Source organism: Lagenorhynchus albirostris, chromosome 14 (genome assembly GCF_949774975.1).
Source record: "Lagenorhynchus albirostris chromosome 14, mLagAlb1.1, whole genome shotgun sequence".
NCBI lineage: Eukaryota > Metazoa > Chordata > Mammalia > Artiodactyla > Delphinidae > Lagenorhynchus > Lagenorhynchus albirostris.
The window spans coordinates 12,662,745-12,684,862 of record NC_083108.1 but is presented as its reverse complement, the minus strand read 5'-3'; positions in this window follow the sequence as shown (position 1 = coordinate 12,684,862).

Below are 22,118 nucleotides of genomic sequence, written 5' to 3'. Positions count from 1 at the left end.
TAATAGAACTCATTTCTGTTGCAGATCTCATCTCCTTCCGGGATGTGAGTTTTTGTAAAGAAAAACCAAAAAAAGTTGCACTTGCAGAATATGCTGTGACAGCCCTGATGGGGAGGGTGCAGGTGGCAGGTGGGCATAGGAGGGGTGCAGGACGGGGCACAGGATGGAAAGTGAAGATGAAAAACATCATATACTAAGAAAACACTAACCAAAAGAGAAATCAAGTAGTAATATTAACATCAGGCTAAGTAAACTTTGAGATAAAAAGTGTTACTAAACATAAAGGTCGTGACATAATAAATGATAAAAGGTCCAATTTTCCAGAAATATATAACAGTTCTAAATCTGAATGTAACTAATAACAGAACCTCAAATATACATAAAGCAAAAATTGACAGCTTTACAGGAGAAACTGCCAAATTCACCGTATCTCTGGGAAATTTTAACACACCTCTTTTGGTAGCTGTTTCAAAGGATTGATGTCATACAGGACATAATCTTTAATCACAATTCAATTAAATTAGAAATAAAAAGATAACTTTTTAATCCAAACCCCATGTCTTTGGAAACATACATAAAACACTTTAAATTTTTTTTTAACATCTTTATTGGGGTATAATTAAAACACTTTAAATTTAATCGTGTATTAAAAACAAAATCACAATGGAAATGAAAATATTCAGAACTAAACAGTAACTAAAAATTATGTACCAAAATGTGCCAGATGCAGCTAAAGTGGTACTTAGAGAACAACTTATAACTTTAGATGTTTATGTTAGGAAATAAGAAAATCTAATAATAAACCAAAGAGCCAACTTAAGAATTAGGGGAAAAATAGCAGCATAAGCCCAAAGAAATAAGAAATATAATGAAGGTAATGCAGAAATTAATGAAATAGGACATATATATTAGAGAGGATCAACAAAGACAAAGTTGTTTTGGGGGAGGGGAAAAAATAAATATCTAGCAATATTAATCAACAAAAAAGAAAACAAACATGAATAAACATCAATAAGAATTTAAAAGGGGATTACAACTACAGGTGATGCAGACCTTAAACAGATAACTGGAGGATATTATAAGCAACAGTGAGTGGTCGTGTTACCAGTCAGTGACTTAAGATAGGCCATTCCTTCTTTGATAAAAATGTTTGAATTAGCTGATCTCAGACATAAAGCAGCGCTGCTCATTAGTTAATGACTATATTGTGAAAATGCAGATTCTGACTCAGTAGGTCTGGGTGGCGCCTGAAAATCTGCATTTCTTTTTTTCCTATTCCTGAGTTTTGTTTTATTTGCTTATTTATTTTTATTGACGCGTAGTTGATTTACAATGCTGTGTTAGTTTCAGGTGTATAGCAAAGTGATTCAGTTTTTAATATATATATATTCTTTTCAGATTGTTTTCCATTATAGGTTATTACAAGATATTGAATATAGTTCCCTGTACTATACAGTAGTTCCTTCTGTGTTTATTTATTTTATATATAGTAGTGTGTATCTGTTGGTCTCAGACTCCTAATTTATCCTCATCCTTTCCCCTTTGGTAACCATAAGTTTGTTTTCTATGTCTGTGAGTCTATTCTTAGGTTTTTTTTTTTAATAACAAAATTATATTTGAAGACATAGTCCATGGCATTTACATAAGAATTCTTTTTTAAAAAATATTTTATCATTTATTTAACTATTGCTTTGGCTTTTATGGCAGTCTTTTTTTTAACATGTTTCAATTAAACTTTATTTATGGATATTGAAAGGTGAATTTCATATAATTTTCACATGTCATAAAATAATATTCTTGTTTTGAAGAAATTTTCAACCATTTAAAAAATGTAAAAAGCATTTTAGCACATGAGCCATACAAAAATAGGGGATGGGCTGGGTTTGGCCCATTGGCCATTGTTTGTTGACTTCTATCTAAACCAGTGCTTCTCAAACTTTTTTTTTGGCTGTATAGTTGATGTACAATATTATAAGTTTCAAGTGTACAACACAGTGTTTTACAATTTTTAAAGGTTATACTCCATTTATAGTCGTAAAATATTGGCGATTTTCCCTGTGCTGTACAATATATCCTTATAGCTTATTTATTTTATAAACAGTAGTTTGTACCTCTTAATTCTCTACCCCTATCTTGCCCCTCCTCCTTTCCCTCTCCCCACTGGTGACCAAAGTTTGTTCTCTATAGCTGTGAGTCTGTTTCTTTTTTGTTATATTCACTAGTTTATTTCTTAGATTCCACATATAAGTGATATCATACAGTATTTGTCTTTCTCCGTATGACTTATTTCACTAAGCATAATATCTTGCAAGTCCATCCATGTTGTTGTAAATGGCAAAATTTCATTCTTTTTTCTGACAGTATTTCACTATATGTATACACCACATCTTTATCCATTCATCTGTTGATGGACACTTAGGTTGCTTCCATATCTTGGCTATTGTAAATAATCCTGCTGTGAACATTGGGGTGCATGTATCTCTTTGAATTAGTGTTTTTGTTTTCTTTGGATATATACCCAGGAGTGGAATTGCTGGATCATATGGTAGTTCTACTTTTAGTTTTTTGAGGAACCTCCATACTATTTTCCACAGTGGCTGCACCAATCTACATTCCCACCAACAGAGGGTTCCCTTTTCTCTACATTCTTGCCAACATTTGTTATTTGTGGTCTTTCTGATGATGGCCATTCTGACAGGTGTGCGGTGATATCTCATTGTGGTTTTGATCTGCATTTCTCTGATGATTACCAATGTTGAGCATCTTTTCACGTGCCTGTTGGCCAGAGAATCTGCATTTCTAACAAGACCCCCCTGAGTGGTGTAGATGTGCTGGTCCATATTTGAGTAGCAGGGCCTTAGGCATCATTGTCTCATACACCAGCATTACTGTCTTTTTAGGCAGATTCTGTCCTGTAGTCTGTGCTGCCTTTTTTCAGTTACTCCCAAACTCCCAAATCCTTCCCATTCCACCCAGATATAGTAAAGCTAAGTTTCATCAGTCGAAACCTGAAATAACCTTGAAAGAAGCAGAACAAAAAACATAAAACAAGATGAGTACCCTCTAATTTTACTACAAGTTGCAACTAAAAAGACATCATTCCTAAAAGAGAACACCTACAGCCAAGCCCTTTTTTCTTTCTTTTTTTTTTTGTTTTCTGTTTAGATGAACCAATTTTCTCTATATTATGGGAAATGGATGAATTGAAAAGTGCTATATAGACGTAATGCCTGCCAATAATTATAATGACATACAATTATATAATCCATTCATTGACAATAAACACTATGAAAATTTCCCTTTTAATTATATAAGGGAAATTTCTGTTTGTCTTCATAAAATGTTTTAGAGGCTTATCTCAATTATCCCCATATCATTCACGGTTGAATAAAAAGTCAGTTTGATGTGCAATGTGGGATTAAAAAAATGTCTCCTACATAATGCCTTCTAAAGCATGAACTTTAACTTCAAATTCCCTTTGTGTAAGTCAAGGAGAAATTGATGAAGTCATTTTGTTTGAGTGCACAAAATGAGAATTCTACTTACAGTTTCTGACAATAATAAGGTTGTCATCTTTAAGCTCAAGGCTGGAGGGGAAAAGATATTTATGCACATATATATATACAACCTAGCAAATGTTAGTCATTTGTCTCCAAATACCTGGAACCAAGCAGAAAAATAAAACAGGGTGCTCTGGCTGTCCCAGAAAATGTGTGAGGTTTTAGATAAAGCATGGCATAGTCTTTGGTGTGCCTGCCACCCTGGGTGTCCCTCTTCTTGTTACTGCTGGCACTCTCCACAGTGTCCTCATCTCCACCTTGGGCCAGTGCTGAATGAGCAGGAGGAACTATTTGATAGATGTCAGGCCTGTCACTGGAGCATTACAGGCAACAGGCCTGCAGGAGTGAGTGTCCAGTTATTCATGCCATCTTCAGCTCAGTTCTAATTAGCTGCACCTCAACACAAAACTTGACCTAGAACCAAGTAGGCCATTTACAAATTCCAAAACACAAGCATCCAGGGTAATCAGTTTACTCTGTATTTTGAGTATGATTCTAAAACACCAAGCACTAGATAATATGAGTGAAAGACCCGGGGCCTAGACCACAAAGCCCGCAGCACTGAGAGTGCAATTTTGTGGCAGCCTCCTTCTTGGTCATGGAATTCCAACAGAGACATTTGTGATGAAGCCCTGGGTAGACACAGGGTAAGTGGGAAAGAAGACAAAACATTTCTCAAAACTGTGTTTCTAAAAACCTAGCACAGGTTTCAGACCTCTCAATAGGCTTTCCCAAGGAAATCTAATCTAATAGCTAATATCAGGGACTTTTTCCGTATCTGGTTTAAGAATTGTGGCCCAGAAAAATGGCCATACAAAAAAGCGTTCCCTCATGAGACTCTCCTGACTATTCATGAGGTTGGAATGCTCCCACCTTTCTTCAGGTGAGCACCCTGAGGCCCAGACAAGTTAGGTGACAGATCAAGGCCCAGGGGTTGGGTTAGCTCCTCCATTCAAGCCCAGGGCTTTCAAACTCCAGAGTGTTTTTGCTCCACTATGCTGCCCATCTTACAGTAGCATAACATGCAGCTCAGAGATGGATCTGCTCCTTACAAGTGCCAGGAAGCTCTGAATAAAAATCATAGAATCATACTTTGTTTTTTTTTTTTGTTTTTTTTTTTTGCGGTACGCGGGGCTCTCACTGTTGTGGCCTCTCCCGTTGCGGAGCACAGGCTCCGGACGCGCAGGCTCAGCGGCCATGGCTCACGGGCCCAGCTGCTCCGCGGCATGTGGGATCTTCCCAGACTGGGGCACGAACCTGTGTCCCCTGCATCGGCAGGCGGACTCTCAACCACTGCGCCACCAGGGAAGCCCCTAGAATCATACTTTGAATAATCACATCTAGGGAATAAGTCTGTTCTCCCCCTGAAGCATCGTCCGTATGTATTAAACAATTTAGTCACTGAAGCCTTTTAGGCATAATCATTTGTTTCCTTCTCCAAGATCCATAAGAGGGGAGATTCTGTCTCTCTTATTCACAGCTAAATGCTATGGCCAGACAATTCTTAGCACATAGTTTGTGTTCAACAAATATCTGTGGCTGATAGCTTAAGAACTACCTGTTGATAGAATTCATTAATGAGTTCAGGAAAGGACAGAAGGGTAATCTATGAGGTCACTCGAAGGATTTGGATTATGACATAAGCCTAGTTCTTGGACTCCACCCTTCTGAATATTTAATATAATACAGACATGATAAATATATATATATAAAATTAAAATGTACAATCACTGTATTCATTTTCTAGGGATGCTGTAATAGGATACCAGATAAACTGGGTGGCTTAAACAACAGAAATTCGTTGCCTCACAGTTCTTAGGGCTAGAAGTTCAAGATCAAGGTGTTGGCAGAGTTGGTTCTTTCTGAGGAACTATTGACAAATCTCACCCTTGCATACAGAGCTTCAAATCAGCCTTTTATGGGCCTTTAATCCTGGACAACCAAGGATCCTCAAACACACAAGGAGAACCACTAACACAAAGAAGCCCCAAGCAAACAACTGCAAAAAAGAATCTGGAGGAAATGGGATGAATCAGGGAAGAGAGAAAAAATGTAAATAACCCCAAATAATATCCTTAGAAACAAGAAAACACTGCAGCTTTAAAGCAAAGAGTAAAATTCTATAAAATGGTAACAATTAGAGATTAAGAATAAGCTCTTGGAAAATTAAAACATATACAACAGCCAAAATAAAAATATTCAACATGAGAGTTAGTAGGTAAAGTTGAATAAATTAATACAAATGATAAAAAGATGGAAAATATGATAGAAAAGATGAGACATGGAAGGTTATTCCTGAATCTCCAACATCTGACTAATAGGAGTTCCAGAATGAGAGAACAGAGAAAATGGACAGGAAAAAATTTATTGAGCATTTTCTAGAAGCTGGGACTCATGTCTCCAGATTGAATAGCTGACCATGGGGGAAATGATCCACACCCAGGTAGCTGCTGTGGACAACAGAGATAAAGGAATGTTCCTAAAATCCTTCTAAGGAGAAAAAAAAAAAGCATCAGACCTCTCAACATTATATGCAGAAAATAGGGGAGCAATGTCTTCTAAATCCTCAGAAAAATGAACTCAATCTAGAGCTTGGCTCTCTGATAAACTCACTCGAATGTGAGGCAAAATAGATTTTCAGTCATCCTAGGACTCAGAATCTCTACCTTCCATTCGTTTTGTCATAGAAAGTGGGTGATGTTTATGCTCTAGTCAGATGGAGTAAACCAAGAAAGGCAATGAACTAGGATTCCAGGAAGAGTGGATGTAACCCAGGAAAAGGGTGAAGAGAAGTTTCAGGAAGACAGAAGAGCAGCAGACTAACCTGGAGCAGGAGGACAGAGGGTTCAGGGAAAGGAGACCCTGAAAAAAACAGGGGCTCCCTAGAATATCTGAGATAATAGATCACTAGGGTAAGATAAAAGACGGACAGATGGCAGAACTGATGGAGCACTTGAAACAAAATAAGTAAGTTCACATAGTCATAATAATACGATTTAATTTAAAATAGTGATCCATCATAACAGATAATAGATACCATCAAAAACGGATAAATCAAGAGCAAGCCATATAAGCATGTTATATAATAACATGAAGGCAATTGCCAGAAGCAGTAGCTAAAAGAGTTCAAAGTGGTTCCTCCAGGTATTAGAACTAGAGGCGGGGGGGGGGGACAGCAAGGAGGGGTAAAGGGTTGCTGTGACTTATTACCAGCCTTGGGGCACTATTTGATTCTTAACTCTATGTAAACACGAGTTTGGTAAAAAATTTAAAACTAAAGGAAAACAACCAGAATATGGTAAGTGCTACCAGAGCGAGAGTGGAGAAGAGGAAGCTTTGAGTCTACAGTGGTGCATTGAAAGGAAACCTTCCTAGAAGAGACTGGTCACGGTTACATGATGCCAGAGTCGGACCTGCCAGTTTCATTCATTCATTACTCCTATACCGTGCTCTAGACACTGCTCTAAGTTCTAGGACTAGAGCAGTGAACAAAGAGACCTGGAGAGTGTATGCCATTTTCCCAGCTGCCAGTGAGCAAGTGACACTCATGCGTTCACTTCTAATCCCCACATAGCACTTTGAATAGTGCCGGAGTGACACGGCCAATGAATCCTGGTTAAATGAGTTAACGAATGAATGAATGGTGTAACCTGTAAAATCCACAGCCATGTGAATGGGCAGGTAGCCATGAGGATAAAGAGCATTTTCTGGACTTGAAGTATAAAGAAATTTCTCCTCTAATCAAATGCCAACATGTTTAGAGAAAAATTTAGAAATCCAATATCCCATACAGGAAGGTGTGGGTCCCCACTTAGCTCATTAACTGTGTAGCCTTTGTTGTCACTACATTTCTCAATATTACAAAAGTCTCATCCATAAAATGGGAATAATGGTAATACCCCATAGCATTATTATAGGAACCAGTTGAGATAGTGCTTTGTAAACTGTAGAGCACTATACACATTTTAATCGCTTTACCCTTGGGATTTTTAGTAGACTTTGCCTATTACTTTTAGAATAACGGGAAGTTAGAACCTTGGAGTTCACGGAATCCATCCTCTCATTTTATTAGAAAAGGAAACTGAGGGCCAGAGTGGGGCACTGGGTTTCCCAAGATCACACAGCCAGAGACACCCATGTCTCCTGAGTTCAGTGCTCCTTCTTGTTCAACCCAGTTTGTCCCCTTTGGGTTCAGAGATTTCAATTCAGAATCATTTGGAAGTGCTGTAATTTAGAAGTAGAATTCTGTCACTTAAGAGTGAAAAAAAAAGAAAAACCTAATCAAGCATGAAAGCACTCAAGGTTTTGCATATCAGAAAGTCCTAAAGCCCAAATGAGTAAGGTTAGCTCTTGACTCCAAGAGAACCTTCTGTCTTATTTCAAATGATGCGTCCATCCCTTATTTCTTAAGAGCAGAAGTGACACCAAAAATATGACTGCTTTATGAGTTACTGTAGGACGGGAAGCCTGCTGCTCTGGTTTCAGGAGACTACGCATGGATGTGTGTATTTGATACCATGCTGCGTTCTGGAAGGATTCAGGAAGAAGTTAAGTTACAGAAAAGGGATTACATCTTATAATGGCTTTGGAATTCTCATTCAAAGGACTTTATTCCCAAAGCCATGAGTGAATTTATATTTTAGAAGGTAATGACAAAAGAACAACCATTATTTATTGAGTGCTTCTTTTGTGCCAGATACTGTGCTAAAAACCTTATACAGAGCTTCCCTGGTGGCATAGTGGTTAAGAATCCGCCTGCCAATGCAGGGGACATGGGTTCAAGCCCTGGTCTGGGAAGATCCCACATGCCGCGGAGCAACTAAGCCCGTGTGCCACAACTACAAGCCTGCTCTCTAGAGCCTGTGAGCCACAACTGCTGAGCCTGCATGCCACAACTACTGAAGCCTGCACGCCTAGACCCCGTGCTCTGCAACAAGAGAAGCCACCACAATGAGAAGCCCATGCACTGCAACAAAGAGTAGCTGCTCGGCTGCTCGCCGCTACTAGAGAAAGCCCACATGAAGCAACAAAGACCCAATGCAGACAAAAATAAAATAAATTTATTAAAAAGAATTATGCATGTTGGCTCACTTAATCCCCTTAACAACCATTTTGAAAATGAGAAAGCTAAGGCTCAGAAAGGTTAGGTGACTTTCTCAAGCCAGAGAGCAAATAAGTTGTAAGGGTGAGGTGTAAACCAAGCTAATGTAGTTCTGAAGCCTGTGTGTTTAGTCCTTAGGCCATGTGGCATAGAAGAAAGCTTGCTGCTGATGCACTTGAGTTGGACCTTGATAATGTAGCTGGAAGAAAACTAAGGTTGTCAGGATATTGAAAGCTCAAAATATACTAACTGGATTGAACAGGAAGGAGCACTGAACTCAGGAGACATGGGTGCCTCAACATTGTACAACCTGGCTGTGTGATCTTGGATAATCCACTGCCCCACTCTGGCCCTCAGTTTCCTCTTCTATCAAATGTGAGCATGGATTCCATGAACTCCAAGGTTCTAACTCCCCATTATTCTAAAAGTGATAGGCGAGCAGACCTTCAAGATGGCAGAGGAGTAAGACGTGGAGATCACCTTCCTCCCCACAAATACATCAGAAATCCACCAGACCAAACAAATGAAGAGGAAATAGGCAGTCAACCTGAAAAAGAATTCAGAGTAATGATAGTAAAGATGATCCAAAATCTTGTGAAGAGAATGGAGAAAATACAAGAAACGTTTAACAAGGACCTAGAAGAACTAAAGAGCAAACAAACAATGATGAACAACACAATCAATGAAATTAAAAATTCTCTAGAAGGAATCAATAGCAGAATAACTGAGGAGTCAATCAAGTCCAGGAAGCTCAGAGAGTCCCATACAGCATAATACCAAGGAGAAACATGCCAAGACACATATTAATCAAACTATCAAAATTTAAATACAAAGAAAAAATATTAAAAGCAGCAAGAGAAAAACAACAAATAACATACAAGTGAGTCCCCTTAAGGTTAACAGCTGATCTTTCAGCAGAAACTCTGCAAGCTAGAAGGGAATGGCAAGACATATTTCAAGTGATGAAAGGGAAAAACCTACAACCAAGATTACTCTACCCAACAAGGATCTCATTCAGATTCGACAGAGAAATCAAAAGCTAAGAGAATTCAGCACCACCAAACCAGCTTTACAACAAATGCTAAAGGAACTTCTCTAGGCAGGAAACACAAGAGAAGAAAAGACCTACAATAACAAACCCAAATCAATTAAGAAAACAGTAACAGGAACATACATATCGATAATTACCTTAAATGTAAATGGATTCAATGTCCCAACCAAAAGACATAGCCTGGCTGAATGGATACAAAAACAAGACCCATATATGTGCTGTCTACAAGAGACCCACTTCAGACCTAGGGACACATTCAGACTGAAATGTGCAGGGTTGGAAAAAGATATTCCATACAAATGGAAATCAAAAGAAAGCTGGAGTAGCAATCCTCATATCAGACAAAATAGACTTTAAAATAAAGACTATCATAAGAGACAAGGAAGGACACTACATAATGATCAAGGGATCAACCCAGGAAAAGATAAAACAATTGTAAATATTTATGCACCCAACATAGGAGTACCTCAATACATAAGGCAAATGCTAACAGCCATAAAAGGGGAAAGCGACGGTAACACAATAATAGGAGGGGACTTTAACACCCCACTTTCACCAATGGACAGATCATCCAAAATGAAAATAAATAAGGAAACACAAGCTTTAAATGATACATTAAACAAGATGGACTTAATTGATATTTATAGGACGTTCCATCCATAAACAGAGTACACTTCCTTCTCAAGTGCTCATGGAACTTTCTCCAGGACAGATCATATCTTGGGTCATAAATCAAGCCTTGGTAAATTTAAGAAAATTGAAATCGTATCAAGCATCTTTTGCGACCACAATGCTATGAGACTAGATATCAATTACAGGAAAAAATCTTTAAAAAATACAAACACATGGAGGCTAAGCAATACACTACTCAATAACCAAGAGATCACTGAAGAAATCAAAGAGGAAATCAAAAAATACCTAGAAACAATGACAGTGAAAACACAATGACCCCAAACCTATGGGATGCAGCAAAAGCAGTTCTCAGAGGGAAGTTTATAGCAATACAATCCTACCTCAAGAAACAAGAAACATCTCAAATACCAATCTAAGCTTACACCTAAAGCAATTAGAAAAAGAAGAACAAAAAACCCCCAAAGGTAGCAGGAGGAAAGAAATCATAAAGATCAGAACAGAAATAAATGAAAAAGAAATGAAAGAAACGATAGCAAAGATCAGTAAAACTAAAAGCTGTTTTTTTGAGAAGATAAACAAAATTGATAAACCATTAGCCAGACTCATCAAGAAAAAAAGGGAGAAGACTCAAATCAATAGAATTAGAAACAAAAAAGGAGAAGAAACAACTGACACTGCAGAAATACAAAGGATCATGAGAGATTACTACAAGCAACTATATGCCAATATAATGGAGAACCTGGAAGAAATGGAGAAATGCTTAGAAAAGCACAACCTTCTGAGACTGAACCAGGAAGAAAGAGAAAATATAAAGAGACCAATCACAAGCACTGAAATTGAAACTGTGATTAAAAGTCTTCCAAGAAACAAAAGCCCAGAACCAGATGGCTTCACAGGTGAATTCTATCAAACATTTAGAGAAGAGCTAACCACCTATCCTTCTCAAACTCTTCCAGAATATAGCAGAGGGAGGAACACTCCCAAACTCATTCTACGAGGCCACCATCACCCTGATACCAAAACCAGACAAGGATGTCACAAAGAAAGAAAACTACAGGCCAATATCACTGATGAACATAGATGCAAAAATCCTCAACAAAATACTAGCAAACAGAATGCAACAGCACATTAAAAGGATCATACACCATGATCAAGTGGGGTTTATCCCAGGAATGCAGGGATTCTTCAATATATGCAAATCAATCAATGTGATACACCATATTAACAAATTGAAGTATAAAAACCATATGATAATCTCAATTGATGCAGAAAAAGCTTTTGACAAAATTCTACACCCATTTATGATAAAAACACTCCAGAAAGTAGGCATAGAGGGAACTTACCTGAACATAATAAAGGCCATATATGACAAACCCAGAGCCAACATCGTTCTCAATGGTGAAAAACTGAAACCATTTCCTCTAAGATCAGGAACAAGACAAGGTTGCCCACTCTCACCATTATTATTCAACATGGTTTTGGAAGTTTTAGCCATAGCAGTCAGAGAAGAAAACGAAATAAAAGGAGTCCAAATCGGAAAAGAAGAAGTAAAGCTGTCACTGTTTGCAGATGACCTGATACTATACAGAGAGAATCCTAAAGATGCTACTGGAAAACTACTAGAGCTAATCAGTGAATTTGGTAAAGTAGCAGGATACAAAATTAATGCACAGAAATCTCTTGCATTCCTATACACTAATGATGAAAAATCTGAAAAAGAAATTAAGGAAACACTCCCATTTACCATTGCAACAAAAAGAATAAAATACCTAGGAATAAACTGACCTAAGGAGAGAAAAGACCTGTATGCAGAAAACTATAAGACACTGATGAAAGAAATTAAAGGTGATACAAACAGATGGAGAGGTATACCATGTTCTTAGATTGGAAGAATCAACATTGTGAAAATGACTATACTACCCAAAGCAATCTACAGGTTTAATGCAATCCCTATCAAACTACCAGTGGCATTTTTCACAGAACTAGAACAAAAAATTTCACAATTTGTGTGGAAACACAAAAGTCCCCGAATAGCCAAAACAATCTTGAGAAGGAAAAACGGAGCTGGAGGAATCAGGCTCCCTGCTTCAGACTATACTACAAAGCTACAGTAATCAAGATAGTATGGTACTGGCACAAAAACAGAAATATAGATCAATGGAACAGGATAGAAAGCCCAGAGATAAAGCCACACACATATGGTCACTTTATTTTTGATAAATGAGGCAAGAATATACAACGGAGAAAAGGCAGCCTCTTCAATAAGTGGTGCTGGGAAAACTGGACAGCTACATGTAAAAGAATAAAATTAAAACACTCCCTAATACCATACACAAAAAGAAACTCAAAATGGATTAAAGACCTAAATGTAAGGCCAGACACTATAAAACTCTTAGAGGAAAACATAGGAAAACTCTATGACATAAATCATAGCAAGATCCTTTTCGACCCACCTCCTAGAGAAATGGAAATAAAAACAAAAAGAAACAAATGAGACCTAATGAAACTTAAAAGCTTTTGCACAGCAAAGGAAACCATAAACAAGACGAAAGATAACCCTCAGAATGGGAGAAAATATTTGCAAACAAAGCAACTGACAAAGGATTAATCTCCAGAATTTACAAGCAGCACATGCAGATGAATATCAAAAAAATGGGCGGAAGACCTAAATAGACATTTCCCCAAAGAAGACGTACAGATTGCCAACAAACACATGAAAGAATGCTCAGCATCACTAATCATTAGAGAAATGCAAATGAAAACTACAATGAGGTATCATCTTAACACTGGTCAAAATGGCCATCATCAAAAAATCTACAAACAGTAAATGCTGAGGAGGGTGTGGATAAAAGGGAACCCTCTTGCACTGTTGGTGGGAATGTAAATTGATACAGCCCCTATGGAGAATAGTATGGAGGTTCCTTAAAAATCTAAAAATAGAACTACCATTTGAAACAGCAATCCCACTACTGGGCATATACCATGAGTAAACCATAATTCAAAAAGAGTCATGTATCACAATGTTCATTGCAGCTCTATTTACAATAGCCAGGACGTGGAAGCAAATTAAGTGTCCATTGACAGATGAATGGATAAAGAAGATGTGGCACATATATACAATGGAATATTACTCAGCCATAAATAGAAATGAAATTGAGTTATTTGTAGTGAGGTGGATGGACCTAGAGTCTGTCATACCGAGTGAAGTAAGTCAGAAAGAGAAAAACAAATACCATGTGCTAACACATATATATGGAATCTTAAAAAAAAAAAAAGTTATGAGAGACCTAAAGGCAGGACAGGAATAACGATGCAGACATAGAGAATGGACTTGAGGACATGGGGGTGGGGGGAAGGGTAAGCCGGGACGAAGTGAGAGAGTGGCATGGACACATATACAGTACCAAATATAAAATAGCTAGCTAGTGGGAAGCAGCCGCATAGCACAGGGAGATCAGCTCAGTGCTTTGTGACCACCTAGAGGGGTGGGATACGGAAGGTGTGACGGAGATTCAAGAGGGAGGAGATATGGGCATGTATGTATATGTATAGCTGACTCACTTTGTTATAAAGCAGAAACTAACACACCATTGTAAAGCAATTATACTCCAATAAAGATGTTTTATAAATAAATAAATAAATAAATAAAAGGAATAAGCAAATTCCACTTTTAATCCCAAGGATAAAGTAAGTAAAATTTTTATAGGGGTGAAAAATTATAGGGCAGATATGAGTTTACTTTAAAAAAAAATACCACAAAACCTCTCACTCAGTTGGAATTAGATGGCATCATGCATCTTGAAGCGAAAACCCTCTATTAACAAGGAAAATATGTACTAATCAAAAACTTGGAGAATAGACTGAGAAAACTCCTTTCTCCAAGGAAAACCTGGTCCTGGAAGCTGCTGTTTTAAGAACAAGGTAGAGAATAACATGCAAAACATCTAAAGATTTAGGATCCCATCAGGGTTAGTAATGGTGACTCCAGGCTCCATAGGCTCCCTCCAAAACCACTCAACAGAAGCACACAACCTACCTGTTCCTGACGGGTTTCCAAGTCTTCGAGATGCGTTTACCAGAGCTCCACCCCTCCCCAGTGTCTCTTTATATTTTTATTTTACATTTATTATATATTATAGTATAATTTTATGTATTACATAACATGTAACATATACTGTATATAACTCATAGACTATTTCTATTATTTTATATTTATAGGAACCACAGCAATCTAGTTGTAGTGGGTCCAGTTGGGATTAATAGAGACCATAAGCCCAGGTAACCTATGCTTGAGGTATTTAGAAACAAAGCCAATCATCAGAGGTCCATCCTGGATGACTTAATAACTTTGATCTTCTATTCAACTCAGTTTAACAAATGATCGAGTCTTACCACAAGGGCCGGGCACTTTTCCAGGCACATGAGCAATTGGGAGATGTTTTTGCTCTGGGTTGCTTATAGTGGATTAGATGGAAAGAACTTTCCATGACCTCTCTTTCCTACATGTCTTGTTGGACCTGCCTAAATTAGTAAGAGTTGTACCCATTCAGGTTCTAGGTAATAGCTGAGATTGCGGTGTTCGTGTCTCAAACTGAGATCTATGGAACTCTGAGGGTCGGAGGATACGATGGGGGTCCATAAGTTCTCTGCCACAGGTATTTTATTAATTTCACATTTTCATTTTGTTGCTAACTTTAAAAAAAAATCTTAATGGAAGTAAACCCAGGGTCATTTGATGACCACTTTAAAAAATAAATCCTGCTCTAGTACTGCGGTGCCTGCATTCGTGTTTAAAATCTTTTTGTCACCCAGGAGCATATAATTGTCCTGGGCTATTGGATCAGGACAGTGGGATCTGGTAGAGGAGGGATCTTACTGGGTGAGGTCCAGGGACACCACCTACTGACATCGCCTGTGCTGACTGTCTACAAGGGTTTCACAGTAGTTGAACAGAGAAAAGGGGAGACAGCCAATGAGTCATTTTACAGACCCCAGGAATAAGGGAACGTCAGAACGAAAGCCACAACAACAAAACTGGCGGCCCCAGCAATCAGTGCTATATGCTCACGGAGAGCAGCAGTTTAGCTTCAGTTGTGTTAACTAAAGTTTTAATTTTGTTGGTTTTGACGTTTGTTTTTGATTGTAAATTTGTCATTATAAATCAGTGTATAAGGGCTATGAGTATAAAAGATCAAATATGGAGTAAGTAACATTACTGTGGAAATAATTTAAGCCAACACAGAGATCCACACAATATTTTCCCTTTAAAAGGGTCCAAATGTTGCTCAAGCTTAAGCAGGAAGCAGGAAAGGGCAGGAAAGGGGACATTTAGTCCCACGTGGCCCCTGGGAGGCAGGTTGCTTGTTAACAGAAGCTAAGGGGAGGAGAGAGAAAAACTGTCCTGTCTTATATCAAGACTCCCTGAGTCTCTGGGAGCAGTGGATTTCAAAGTGTTCTCTTGGAGCTTATATAATAATTAAAACAAAACTAGATACTCCTGACACATTTTTTGGTTGACATTTAAATTTTTCATCATAAGCCACAGTAGTCACAAAAGGTGTACTTTCCAGCGTGCTGTAAACGTTGGCGTTTGAAAAACAAACTGGCTCAGAACGCTTAAACATGTATAATGGAGTCTAAATACAACAAGAGATGAAAACCTCCATCATTCATTTAAAAAAGGATGTGAACCCCACTCTTGTTTAACCCTTGGGACGTCTGTGTCCTCCCTTTTTCTTCTCAAACCCACATTTCCATTCTATTTCTCTGACAGAATTTTGTCCCAATGTAAAATCTGTGCTTCAAAGTAGTAATTGATTAACCAATTATGCTTCTCTGCCACAGATGCATGTGTATAAATTGAATTTTTTAACTGTTTAAATTTTCCAGTGACCATAAGGCACTAAGCATTCACTTTTATCTGGATAAAATTGAGTTATTGCTATAATTATTATTAGTTCACAATTGATCAAAACAATATAAATATTATTGCAAATGTTGATTTGATATATAATTGTAACATACAACAGTAAAATGTTATTGGAGACGCCTCTCTTGAAGAGATGGATTCATCCATAGGTGAATATTACTGATTGCTAGAATAAGACAGAAGTTCAGCTTCAATTCTCTTCCTAGTTTTCATTCTTACACATGTAAGTTCTACAACTCTCTGTTCCCATAAATAAATAGCATTTTGTTACAGCAGTGGCACTCAGTTCTTTGAACTTCTTCCAAGAGATATTTCAAAAATCACATACGAATCCATTTTCAAAAATTATTAATCTATCAGCTGACAACTCAGTTAGGTCCTCCTTCAATTTTATTAAAAGCCAAAAAAGAAAAAAAAAACCCCACAAGGAAACCATTTGATTTACAAAGAGATTTGTTATCCAGTCATTGGAGTTATTTAGTTTCTCAGTTTTGGGAAAATATAACCAAAAAGGAAAGCTATATTGAGACTTAGTAAATGACAGTTAATTATGCTTATTATCTATCCCTTAGGCATTTTATTCCACCCAATATTAACAAAAAGATTTATGAAAATCTAAATACTGTTAATTTCAGTATGCCTTTACTAATAGTATATTTTTGATAAAATGCTATTACCTTATCAAGGACTTTATTTATTTTTCCCCAGAAAAGTATGCTTTTATTTTTTGACCTAAAGATGGGTGTTTGATGAAGTTATTGTAATCTTTAGAGCACCATTGTGTTGTCTTTCTTTCCCATCTAGCCTCCAACTTCTGTGATTGCAGGGACCATAACTGGTGCATCTATGCTAGTACCTAGCACAGTCTCAGGAACATGGTAGTTATCCAGGACTTTAAAATCTATTTTGTTCAAGACACTGGAGCAATCATTTAGTTCATTTAATTTATGGAAATCAGCTGCCATATAAACGAATTAACAAAGTCAGTCTTCTATTGTCCAGTCAGTCAACCAAATTAACTTTGGCTTCCTGTTAGAAGAAAGAGTCTGACTTCCTTTCTCAATTCAGGTGAATGTGATAAGCTGTGTCTCCAGCATAACTCCTCACTTCACAGAGAGCAGAGGAAAGAAAGCACAGAGCCTGCCCCCACTGCCTGTGTTCCTGCTTTGCTTTCCCTCCAGAGGCAAGTGCTCTGTCAGTAGGCAGAGGATGTGAGAGGAGAGATCTTTAAAGTAGTCAGAACATCTGACTTGGACTAAAAACCTCAACTCTGAAGTTATGCTTCTCCTGAACAGAAATATGTGTAGATGGCAAGTTTATGAAGCCCGATTAAGCACCAATGTGTCAGATTGCCCTTGGTTTGGAACTCTAATTCTTATTCTGGGGCATCTATGAAAAGCACGCTTTTCTTCTGTAAGGAAGAAGAAAAGCAGTTGGAAAAGGAGGTTGTCAAAGGAGACCAGGTCCTTTCTCAGAGAAGATTAGCACCAGGCAGATTGCCGAGAAGTTGGGAATCTGGAAATCTATTTGCATTAACCCAACTCTGGAGTGTCTACTGCTGCAGGGACCCAAAGACTTTCAGGAGAGATACAAAGAGTTGGGTTAATAAAATACACCCCCCGGATCCCCAGCTTCCTTGGGAGTCTTCCTGATACTGATCCTCCTGACAGAGTCCCTAACACCCGGAAGGCTAGAAGGCGGCCCTTCTGTCATCCTGCGGAGTTCATGGATGAGCCCAGGGGCTGCGGATCCTCCCCCAGGCCCACTCAGCCTGCACCCTCTCCACCCATGCGCCCAAGGTCGGCAACAGTCAGATCCATAGTGCCTTTAAAGATGCACTTAGAATGCACTGAGGGGTGCAAGTTAGGACCAAAATGATTTAAAATGTATTTTTGATTCTAGTAGAAAATGAGTCTACTGAAATAATACAGGCGAACCTCGGAGATATTGCGGGTTCAGTTCCAGGCTACTGCAAAAAAAAGCAAATATCAAAATAAAGCAAGTCACACAAATATTTTGGTTTCCCAGTGCATATGAAAGTTATGTTTACACTATACTGTCTATTAAGTGTGCAATAGCATTATGGCTAGAAAAAAGTACATACCTTAATTGAAAAATGCTTCATTGCTAAAAAATAAACCATCACCTGAGCCTTTGTGAGTCATACAAATAACATCAAAGATCATTAATCTCAGATCACTAGGACAAATACAATGATAATGAAAGAAGTTTGAAATATTGCAAGAATTACCAAAACGTGACACAGAGACACAAAGTGAGCAAATGCTGTTGGGAAAATGGCGCTGAGACACTTGCTCAATGCAGGGCTGCCGCAAACCTTCAATTGGTAGAAAATGGAGTATCTGCAAAGTACAATAAAACAAGGTATGTCTGTACTGCAGATTTTAGTTCAGCCTAATAAAAGCTCCAAGTAATTATTGGTCAAGGTTCTAATCCAAATTGTGGAGAAAGATTCTTTGCTGGGTTCACACATCAGTGGTTTTGTAAGTAGGTATGAAAATCCAGCAGTAAAGAAAAGTAACCAATAAAGTAACACTGGGGAGACAGCTTCACTGGCCTCCAGCAGTCTTTTAAACAGAACAAGGATGCAAAGGGCCCACGAAACACATCCTTCCTGGAGCAGAGGTTAGAGCACTTCTCCCAGAAGGACTTTGCTTGAGGTGTATTTCAGAGGGAGTAAAAACACCCAAGAATCGCTCCAGGCGCCCTTGAGCACCACAGCGAAGGGAGATTAGGTTGTCTTGAACTCACTTGGCGGATGGGGGTGTGGAAATCTGTAGGAGGCCAAAGCAAAGAATGTGCTTGTAAAGTTTCCATGTCTCAATGCTTCTGAAATAGGTGGAAATTACAGCTCCAGTCCCTTCACCATGGGAACATCTGGGATAAAAGTACTTCTGTGCATATTAAGAGGACTATTTATAGTTTTCTACGAATGTTAGGGAAGGCAATTATGTAAAGCACTACTGTATTATTAGGTATTTGAAAAATACCAGGCTTGCAGTAACTATTTGCAAAGATCTAGAAGCAATTTAGACGTCCACAGATCTGCCTACTCTGAGTGGGAAAGCACTGGTTTATTTTCCTGATGCAGCAACACCACCAAACTCCAGCTAAAGTCTCTGCTGACAGCAACGAACAGAGCGGTGTCACCAGGCATGTCCGTCCTGCTGAAGTCATGTTTGTGCTGGTTCTACACGCACAGGGAGCCAAAGGGAAATAAGAGCTTGAGTCACTTATGGGACGATTTGGACAATCCCCCTGCATAGTAGGGTGGGTGCTCAGACCTACAGGACAGGCTTCTTACCTCCTCTGCAGGATGCTGAATAGAAGCAGACAACTGCCAGGGGGGCAGGGTGTGGGACGAGAGCCCATCCAGGTGTTCTGTCCACAGCCAGTCCCAGGTTTGCACAGGTCCTGAAAGAGGGTAGGATGGAGCAGGGTTTGATTGGGCAGAGGGATGATTTTTGACAGCTTTGCAAATCAGAGCTTGATTTACACATGGTTGTGTCATGATTTTCTGGACCTTTTGCTACTTCTTAAACATCTCCATTGTAATCAAGCCTCATTTTCTAAAACAACTCAGGACAATTTACCACTCTAACCAAGATTCCTCCTCTACCGCGGCTTAATGAAGTGTTCCCCAGCCCTTTGAAATAAGGATGTGAACGTTGACCTCATGGGGAATATGACTGTGCAATCCTGAGCAGTCTTCTCTGGCCCCTTTGTCTTTGAATTACATAGTGAGAAATGGCTAGAGAGAAGAAATAAAATTCAAAAGTAAAACAGTAGAGCTGTGAGAAGAGACCCTTATAGAGGAGAAGGGTGGTCTAAATCCTGTTGACTTAATGACATAGAAAAATGTAGATGTGAGAGGAGGGTTACAGAGCTATTAGGAGACTGGTCACCAGAGGGGCAATTAAACCAGTGGCTAGAGATGGGGAGGGGGGTACCCCTGCTGCTGCTGCTGCAGGAGATGAGGAACTAGAAAACTGAGAATGAAGCTTAGGTTGCTTATAATGCAGCCTCCCCAAACATGTGATTTAATTTCGTCTTGAACCACCCAAATCCTCTCTTGAATATTAGGTTCCACTGACTGGCATTGTTTGTGGAATTCTTGTCTTCATCCATGAAAGAGGAGCAAAATTACAAAGGCCAACAGTAATTACATTTTAAATAAACTTAAGCCACCAATTCTTAAATGGGTCTTTTTAATTTCAGTGCACAATTTTATACTGAACTATCATCCCTCCAGATTCTACTTCTTCGTTTTAGCCATTGAGGATTAAGCGACCAGTAGGTTGTTAATATTTTTGCAAATTGGAAATATGATTTTAAACATTTAAAAGACGGCCATGTCCTAAGTTAAACAAAAATGCAAGTTAAATGTCTTAGAGAAAATAGTGTTTGATATTCACGATGTTATAATGAACCTGAGTGTCAGGGTCTGAGGCTGGCCTTTCCTCAAACTGACAAATAAAGCCCGGATGATTGAAGGCAGCAAATCCTGCGGGATCCAAGGCCAAGACCGATGGCGTTGTCCTGACTATGGTGCCTCCTCGTGTTTCCTGAGAATAGATAACCCCTTCTCATGCCAGAAACACAAAACCTGACTATCTACCTTCCAAACCTGGAGCCTGAACTTTCCCCTTTTGGACACATAAACAAAGAATGACAAGGGCAGAGAGAAAATAGGGATGCTTCTTCATTGTAGCCTAATGAACGAGTCTCCCAATGAGAAGATGATTCCCCAGGAAAAAGTCGCCCCCAGGGTCCCACTTAATAGTAAATTACTGCCTTAGTGTATTAAATTGTACCCTAGAGGCCAAAAGGAATTATGGAAAACTGCCTGATTTACTTTTACAAAGTGATTTACACATGGAGGTGTAATCTGTCTCCATAAATCTGAAGCATCTACAAAACAAGCCACTCCTAAGGTAATACAAAGCAAGGCGATTTCAATTATGTAGTTATTTACCACCACTCCGTTCAGCCTCCCTCAGAGTCAACACCGGAGACAATGAACACGGGCCTCTTTAATTCATTCTGTCACATGAAGACCATTTTTCTCATGTGGAGAGAAAACAAGGGGAAATGCAATAAAAGGAATCTCTCTCCCTCCCTTCCTCTCCTCTTTCTCTCTCTCTGAAGCATAGTCCTGAGATGTTCTGAGGCCTGTATGTTCTCAGACACTGCCAGGGGGCTTTTTACAAAGGACATGAAGCTCTTGGGCCCACAAATGACAGAACAAAGGCTGTCTCACTTTCACCAGGACTGCTCTTCATTTCACATTTACCCGCCTATCCTTTGGTTCTGCAATTGGATTCATAACTGAAGGGTGAATCTCAAGTCCAATGAGTCGACAGTTCACTACCTTGAAAACAGAAATGGCATATGCAAATAGATTTTAAAGAAGGTCTGTCTTCTGTTACTTCATGTATGAGTCCGAGTTCACAAAACTCTTCAAATTTAATATTTATTGAGGGCATTTCCCCAAAGAGCATTTGCTAAGGTTGCTGCTGCCAGAAGCTGAAAATATAGTTCACTTAAAAGAAATTTTATTTATACAACTTGAGGATATTTATGACACGATCATTGATTGAATGTTCAGCCCATTTTCTTATCAGCAGTGCATCTCCCCAAAATGAGAAGAGGTGAGAAGGAGCTGGGTGGACTGAAATATCCATCAGGCGTGACAGAACTAGGTCTGTATTTAGGGAAAGATGCTATAAGTCTGGAAAAGGCCGCCCAAGCAGAAACCATCTCCTCTATGTAGTTGATCATAATAAAGCTCTGATCAAATTCAAAATCCTAAGACACACACTC